An 8,945-nucleotide genomic window follows, 5' to 3' on the forward strand; every position below is an offset into this window, starting at 1 on the left:
ATGATGTCACAAAGAGGCATTATGACATCACAAAGGGGTATTGTGACGTCATAAAGGGGAATTGTGATATCACAAAGGAGCATTATGACATCACAAAGGGCATTATGACATCACAAAGAAGCATTATGATGTCACAAAGGGGGATTGTGACGTCACAAAGGGAGACTTTTTGTCATCATAAAGGGGCATTGTGATATCACAAAGGAGCATTATGACATCACAAAGAAGCATTGTGATGTCACAAAGAAGCATTATGATGTCACAAAGGGGCATTGTGATGTCACAAAGGGGCATTGTGACGCCACAAAGGGGCGTTATGATGTCACAAAGGGGCATTATGATGTCAAAAAGGGGCATTATGACGTCACAAAGGAGCATTATGATGTCACAAAGGAGCATTATGACTTCACAAAGGGATGTTACCATCACCCTGCGCCCAACTTCTCTCTCCCTCCTATTGGCTCCCTCTCCCACCAATCCCCGATCTCCCCTCCCCTTAGGCATTGAATTCTCTTCTCACTACCTCCTCCCATTCCTCTCCTAGGAACAGAAACCATTCAGATTCTACAGCAAACTACAGCATCTGCACTGCAAGAGCACACTGAACCACCTGCAACAATGAAACATGGTTTTGGAGAGTGGGTTTGAAAACACACCTTTAGACAGCTGTCTCCCTGTAGCCAAAAGGAAACCAAGCAGCCAAAGAAGAGTCCAGCCTGAAACATGCCCATGCTACTAGCCCAGGTTTTTCACAGTCAATGCAGAATCCATCCTGTTCTTGAGGTAACAAATGACCAGTGGGTCTCCCCTTGCTCCACCCCTTCTCCTTCAAAGCCAGAAAAAGAAAGAAAAAACAAGCAGAAGAAACCCAGACGTACCTTTCCACACACAGAGCAGAAAGTGGAACAGCAGTTGTCTCCTTCCTGAGACATGGTGGGGAGCATCCCAGAGGAAGCCCAAGTTCTTTGCTTCTCTCCACAGGGACTTCAAGCACTCTTGGCAAGAGCTGCTTAGGTTCTTTCTTCAACTGCTTCCAGCACCAGAATCTCCTTTGGAAAAGGATCCCTAAAGAAAGAATCAGCAAATGAAAAAGAATGAGCAATAACCACTTTCCCAGTTTTCTTCTGACATGCAATTTAGACTCTCAACTCTGGCAGGGTCTTAAAATCAGCTGGTTACAAGAACTGTCCCACAATATATCCAGCTTCTGTACAGCTGCCGTTATTTCTGACAGCAAGTGTAATCACAGAATCATAGAATGGCCCGGGTTGGAAGGGACCTCAAGGATCATGAAGATCAATCACCTCCCTGTCCCTGCTGGCCATCCCCTCTTCTGATGGAGCCCAGGGGACCATTTGCTCTCTGAGCTGCAAGAGCACGCTGATGGCTCACGTTCTGTTTTTCATCCACCAGGACCCCCAGGTCCTTCTCTGCGGGGCTTCTCTTAAGGACTGCTCCTCCCAGGCTGTAGAAATGCCTGGGATTCCTCCAGCCCAAGTGCAAAACTTGCACTTTGCTGTGTTCCACCTCATTAGATTCACCTAGGCCAACCTCTCAGTTGAGCTCCCTCTGAATGGCATCCCTTCCTTCCACTGCATCAGCCGCACCACTCAGCAAACAGCAGAGGGTGCACTCCATTGCATCATTGGTGTCACTGATAACCATGTAAAAAAGCACTGGTCCCAAGAACTGGTCCTGAACACCTCCAGGGATCCCACCACCTCCCCGGGCAGCCTGTGCCAGTTAATTCTGTGGGCAGAACTGCCAGTATGAAATATTATGCTATCGTGACAAAGAAAGAGAAGAAAAGCAAAATTAAGACTAGCTGACAAGCCTTGGCAGGAAGTTCTGCTCTCCTTAAATTTATACCCATTATTCAATTCTCTTTGGAGCTGTCTCCATGCCTCTCTGGAGTTTGTTCTTTGAGAAGAAGCAATTAAGTAAGCTCTCCAATGCCAAAGTGCATACACTACTCTAGGGCTTTCTCGTCTCTCCATGGATCAACAAGGGTGACAAGCCAGCAGAATATGATGAAGAGCCTCATGCATACTCAGTGTAAAAAAAAAAAAAAGGCAATTGATGCTGGGAAGAAGGTGCATTTGCATTTGTGTCATCTGCAGAGGGTACTGCAGAAATGGAAAGTCTTCCACTGGAGCAAACAAAGGGCTCTCATTTATTGCAATCAAGGCCCAGCGTGTGGATCTCAGAGATCAGAACTACACCCTGCAGCAAAACAGAGACCTGCGTGGGAAAGTTCAGTTTCTCTCTACATCTGTGTAAGAAAAAGCCCACCATGGAATGACAGCTAAGTAAACATCCCTGTGTGAAGGCTTTATGATCGTTAATGGCTTTACGATCTCTCGCCTCCAACTGAAGCAGTAGTTAGACCAATTACCAAGTGACACCAAGGTGGTAGCGTGGTAAAATGGCGATTTATTGAAGCACACACGACCTTATATAACCTTTGTCCACTTCGTCTACGCCTACTGTATTACACGTAGCAAGATTCTTCCAGAATATGGGGAAGGGCCTGTCACGTCACAGCCCGATAACATCCCCGTATTTCGCCTAATACAACATTTCCCCCTCCCCATGCTTAAAAGGCTTAACCCGTTACAATACGCAACAATATCTCTCCATCTTCCTCTTCACCTTCTTTGCCTTCTTCTGATTCTTCCTTAGCACCTTCCTCCTCTTCTTCAGCCTCTTCACCTCCTGCTTCTATAGAGTTTGCAGATTTCACACATATATACAAGGTCACACATTTATAGGTCTATAAGCTTATAGATTTATATTGTGTAAACTTCTCTTTAAATCTTAACACCTAAATCTCACCTTAAAGCCTATCTTGCATCTTATGATACTCTATTTGCGTATTAACCATTCTTTCAGCCATGCGTTGCAGGCAGCCTAGCAAGCATTGAAACACACACGGCACACAAGCCATAAATGCGAGGAATATGAGAAGCCCTATCAGCACTACCTTAAGCAATTGCTTGAACCATGGTGCAATACCACCAAACCAACTCTCCAACCAGTTACCAAAAGGATCATCTTGGATGCCAATCTTCTTGGTGTGATCTTTTAACCACTCCAACTTCTTGTGCAATGACTCACTATGATCACTCAAGTTAAAACAACACATCCCATCAAAGTCTTTACAACCATGACCCTGTGCGAGAAGCAAGAAATCAATTGCTGCTCTGTTTTGAAGCATAGCATGTCTAATACTGTCAGTGTCTTCAAGTAGCTCACTCAGCAGTGTGGAAGTCATGTTAGCCTGTTTCACGGACCTTGTTTCACAAGGATTACAGTGTCATTCCCTAAATCTCTGCGTGTGATGTTAATAGCTGTTAGTGCACAGAATTCTCTGCATGGATCTTGTATGGGATTATATGATCTTACGTATCCCTGAAACTCAGAGGAGTTCCCCCATATAGGAATCCCAATTAAACATGTTTGAAATGGCGAGGTGGTTGATTGCAGGCTAAGACAGAAATCCGTCCTGCCTGTTTGTTTCGCCCAAGTAACCCACAGATTCCCAGGTTGTTGGATCAAGTGAACACCCCCCACCGGCGACCAACATAAAGACAAAAGACATAGCAGCATCAAAATGGTGTCTCTCGTTGGCAGCAGGGGTTGTTTCTCTGGGTCCTTTGGGTTCTTGAGTCTCAAGAATTTCTTCGGTATCCAGATGAAAGATCTTCTTCTGCGCTCCACCAGTTCAGGATTCCTTGGGCGGCCGATCAAGAGGTCCTGAAAGAGGATACTCAGCTCTTGTTATTTCCCTGACATTTTCTTTTTCACCACCAACCTCTGGCTTAATTTTTCTCGATGGCACCCAACGTATGTCTCCTGTGCCTTTGCATTTTACTGCTGCGTACCCCCTTCCCCAGACTAGTATGGACCATCCCGACTCCCAGGACCCATTATCCACCTTGATCTTTACTGGCGGGCCTTCTTCAATGATTCTTGGCCGCCAATGTTTCTGGGTGGGGGTCCTGGAATTTTCTCCTCGCTCAAAGTGATTTAGTGCATACAGTGCGCGGGCCAAGATTTCCCCTTGTTGTGATACTGGGATCTTTCCCGAATAGCCTTCCCCCTCCCCAAGGACACGAATCTTTTCCTTGAGGAGGCGGTTAGCCCTTTCGACGATAGCTTGGCCCTGCGAATTTCCCGGAATGCCTGTGGTGTGTGTGATATTCCAGCGAGCTAACCAATCTTTGGACGAACGCGAAATAAAGCAAGAACCATTGTCTTTTTTTATGTGGCGCGGCATTCCCAAAACTGCTATAGCCGTGGCCCAATGGTGTTGTGCTGCTGTAGAACTGACACAACCATGTTGTGTGGCTACAATGACGGTAGAGGACGTGTCAATAGTCACAGCCAGCCACTGTCGTGGGGCCATCCGTGGTTCCATTGTGAAGTCTGTTTGCCAGACGTCTAATGGAGCGAGACCACGAGGATTAACCCCCGCTCCTAAAGCTGGCGCAGAATTACAGTGAGGGCAGGTTTGCACTACCTCCCTAGCGACTGTAATCGGGATAGAACAGGCTCGAGCCAGTTCCTTGGCCCCTATGTGAAGTGCTGAATGAAGATCACGAGCTTCCTGCAAAGTGCACACCTGGTTCCCTGCTATCCGATCAGCCATGTCGTTTCCTGCTGTAAAGAAACCTGGCACCTCAGAGTGGCTACGAACATGAAGGATGGCAACGGGTGCAACCCTGATAGCTAAAGCATCCTCTAACAGGGCTGCAGCTGCTGTACTCGGTTGCCCTTCCTTTCCCATCCGTAGCAGCATTTTTGCCACGAACACAGAATCCGTGACAGCATTGCAAGGCTTCGTGGGCCAAAGATGTAGTGCCACTGCCATAGCCCTAGCCTCGAGCATCTGAACACTTGCTGTCTTGTCTGTTATCATCTTGTAACTCCAGCCACCCTCAACTGTTTGCCACACAGCCACCCCCTGGCCCGTTGATGACGAAGCATCAGTGAAGACTGTAGGACCGTTCACAGGGGTGTCCAGGACCCTGTGTCGCAATGATATCTGGAGGGGTTTTGCCAGTTCAAAAATTGGCAGTGAGTCTGAATAGCAAAACTTTCCGCTGAAGTCATAAACAGCCAATGACACCTCATCTGGCAGAGGTTGCACATTTCGAAAAGCTCCTGGTAAATAGATGACTTCCAAGTCCTTCCCGAAAGCTCTGATCGCAGTGAGGCGAGCCTTTCGCAGCAAATATGACAGCTGTTCTAGCCATGTGGTAAATGCTTTCACCGGCTGAGCAGAAAATAACCATGACAGTGGGCGTGGCCGAGAGTTCAAAGCATGCCCAATCACTGCAGCTGAACCATGCTGGCACCTAGTGACCGCAGCCTCCAACGGGCGATCAGGTTCCCACCTGGCAAGGGCATTGGTGGAGCAGGCTGACAGTATCTCCTGCCAGGCTGACTCCATCTCTGGATTCCAATGCCTCTCCTCTTGTGGGACTGATCCCTTCAGTTGATCATAGAAAGGTTTCATGAGGCGCGGAGGGATGCCAATGGCATTCCTCACCCATTGCAGTGCCCCCACCAACTTCTGCACATCCCATAAGTTTGTAATTTGAGGCTTAATCTCCAGCCCCTCCGGGATTACTGTGGAAGATCCAAATTTATAGCCCAGGAATTCAATCCCTGGTTCTCTCTGGATCTTTTCCTGAGAGATCACAAACCCTGCAGAGATGAGGGTGCGGACGATCTGCCCCTCCAACGTTTTCAACTGAGCATCATCAGGTGCAACAAGCAGCAGATCATCCATGTAATGGGCGATTTGGCATCCTGGCAGTGCCTTTCTCACTGGTTCTATGACTCTGCTCACCACAAGTTGACAGATCGTAGGTGAACAGACCATACCTTGCGGAAGAACCTTCCACTGGTACCTCTGAGCTGGCTCTCGATTATTTACAACCGGAACTGTGAATGCAAAGGCTTCCCTATCCTGTTTAGCCAATGGGATAGAGAAGAAACAATCCTTTAGATCAATGACCATCAGAGGCCATCCCTGTGGGACTGCTGACAACAAAGGTCCCCCTTGCTGGACAGGACCAAAGGGGATGATCTGTGAATTGACTGCTCGGAGATCGTGGAGCAGCCGAAACGATCCAGAGGCCTTCTGAATGACAAAGATGGGCGTGTTCCAATTGCTAAGCGATGACTCTATATGGCCTAGTGCAAGTTCTCTGGAAACAAGCTGTATGAGCGCTGCCAATTTTTTAGCAGGAATGGGCCACTGATCCACCCAAACGGGAGATGTATCCCGTTTCCAACGCAGCGGAATCGCATGCTGCAGCGCCAAGTGGTGGACAGTGGCCCTTAGGATAAATTTGTCAGCCGTAACCCAATGAGAAGAAGAAGATCTCTGCCTAGCAGAGATCCCCTGATCGGAGCTATATTGGGGGTGATGAAAACAGTTTTTTCTATTGAGCCATCTCGATTGATGATTGAAATTCCCACTTCCGCATCCGACACAGAGGTGGTCATTTCACCCCCCACCCCTATCAGGACCTTTGATGTTGCAACCTTTGGCCACTGGAATGGCCAATCGCGCTCTGCAATAACAGTAACATCTGCACCAGAGTCCAACAAAGCTGTAAGGTACACCGTCCTAGGACCTAGTGTAGGCACTCCAGGGTCCAACGTCATCATGACCCTCACCAATGGCCTATCACCTAGATCCATGGTCAGCGCCACCATGTGGTCAACACGCTTGGCCCATTTTAATGAAGCGGGAAGGGGCCCTGGGCCGCTGGCACCCTCCCGTTCCAGTTTCCCTGCGGCAAAACCTCAAATTTTCGACAGTGACGCGCAACATGTCCAACCCCATTGCACAACTGACAACGTTTTCCTTGCGGCTTGCTCTGCCCAGCTTTCTTGGGGCATTGTGCTTTAAAATGACCATGCTGCCCACACTTGAAACACGGACCTTTTCCCTTCTCATCCCCGGTGCGAGCTGCCATCATCACTGCAGATTTAATCGCAGAGCTGACTTCGGCAGCCATTCCCTGCACGGCAGTTGCCAAGCCATCATTATTGGAGGGAGTATTTTTCTGATGATCTAGCACATATTTGATAATCTCCCCTGGGGTGTTCAAAGTTCCAGGAGCTGCCCTAATTATCTGCTGAACGTCCGGGAGCGACTTTTGCTTGAGACAGTCTATCACAACCAAAGGCTGGACTCCCTTCGGAAGGTCAGACCCTTCAATGGCACGAATCAAGCGATTTGCAAAATCAGAAAATGACTCAGAAGGCTCCTGTTTGATGTCGGACCACGGGAGCACAGGCTCCGCAACTTTAGCCACTGTCCGCAGCGCCTGAAGGGCTGCCTTTGTAAGCGCAGCTAACTCCCCCTCTCTCAGCCCTCTTGCTTGATCCTCCGGGGACCCCACCATACCATCTGCTAGTCCCTGAAGGCGCAAGAGAGTAGTTCTTTCAACCCTAGCTCCACGGCCCTGACCTGTATGCGCATTAGCCGGATGATTGTTATTACGAGCTGCCTCAGCGACAACAGCCTGAAGCAATCTATTCCATTCATCATACCACAGCGTGTACTGCACGGGCTCAAGAATCACCCTCATGAGACTGACCACATCGTACGGCAGGAGACTCGAGGCCATGAGAGCCTCAATTGCTGACATAGTTACCGGAGAACGCAAGCCCTTGTTCTTAACTAACTCTGCAAGGCGAGTAATCGCCTTGGAATCCAGAGGGGTCCAAGCCGGACCATCCTGTTTCACTATTATCGGGAGGGCAAAAGCTGTTGTTTCCGGGTCGGCTGTCTGGAGGTCCTCCCTTGTCTGGGCCCAATCAGTGAAAGTGGGTGGGCTCCACGGTACGGGTGCCGTGGGGCCACATCCCCCTTGGGCAGCCCCCTGGGCGGCCCACGCAGGACCACATCCCCCTTGGGTGGCACCTTGGGCGGCTTGGCCAGCCCCTTGGGCGGGCCACATGAAATCATCACACCCACATTCACCTTCACTATCACATGGGTTGGCACAATCCCCCCCTTTCTCGGCATACGCACAGCAACAGGCGGGACCCGACAACGAAGAAGTACCACCCCTCCTTACACTTTTCCTTGGTGACACCACACCTCCCCCTTTCAGCTCTGGTGGGACCACACCTCCTCCTTTCAGCTCTGGTGGCACCACCATGCCTCCCCCCTTTCTCTCTCCCTTGTCCTTGTTCTTATCAGGTACAGTAGCAACATCGCATTCCTCGAGGGGCTTCCCTCCCCCTTCATCCCTGTAGGCGTCCAATGAAGGATACGAGGAGTCAGGATAGGGGGGCGGAGGCGGGGTGTCCTCCTGTTCAGGGCTGCCTTCTGGAATGTCCGTCTTAGGCGAAGGAACAGGTGTGTTCGGGGGAGCCGGCGCCATCTTGCCTTGCACTGAATCTGTAAGAGAGTCAAGACTCCCCCCCCGGCCTCCCCCCGTCTCCAAACCCAGAATGTCTCTAGCACGTTGGTTTGCTAGCTTCTCCTCCCGTGCTGCTTTCAGCGCCTCCAAGATAAGTCCCCATACTTTGAATTCTGATACTTTTCGAGTGGCCAGCGACCTTTGAGATAGTGCGGCCGTAATTCCATCCCATCTGCCAGGATTGTATAAATCAGACGGGTTTGTTAAAAGCCCTTCCTTTTCCAGCAGCGAAAGAACTGCTGTTACCTCCTTTTTGGAAGGAGCCTGTTTCCCACAGTGAAGTTTGCAAGCGTGAAGAATTACCTTGATAACGGCTTCCATGTCGCCCCGGCCGAACGTAGTTCTCCTGGCCGCTCCCTGGCGCTTCCCCGAAGGTTCCTGGGGGTCCCCGAGATTCCGAGATTCCGGGATTCCGAGCTCGCTCTCCCACCTGTCGAAGAGTGATGGCCACTCCTCTTCGACCCTGGGCTTCCACTACTCCGCGACGAGAGG

At 49.8% G+C, this 8,945-nt stretch overlaps 1 pseudogene; it reads right to left on the reverse strand.

The window, feature by feature from the left end:
- Positions 1 to 6,351: 6,351 nt before the first annotated feature.
- On the reverse strand, positions 6,352 to 8,945 carry LOC146754872 (uncharacterized; annotated as a pseudogene).

Source organism: Coturnix japonica, chromosome 37, assembly GCF_054131305.1.
Source record: "Coturnix japonica strain WE chromosome 37, WE-NBRP24, whole genome shotgun sequence".
Taxonomy (NCBI): Eukaryota; Metazoa; Chordata; class Aves; order Galliformes; family Phasianidae; genus Coturnix; species Coturnix japonica.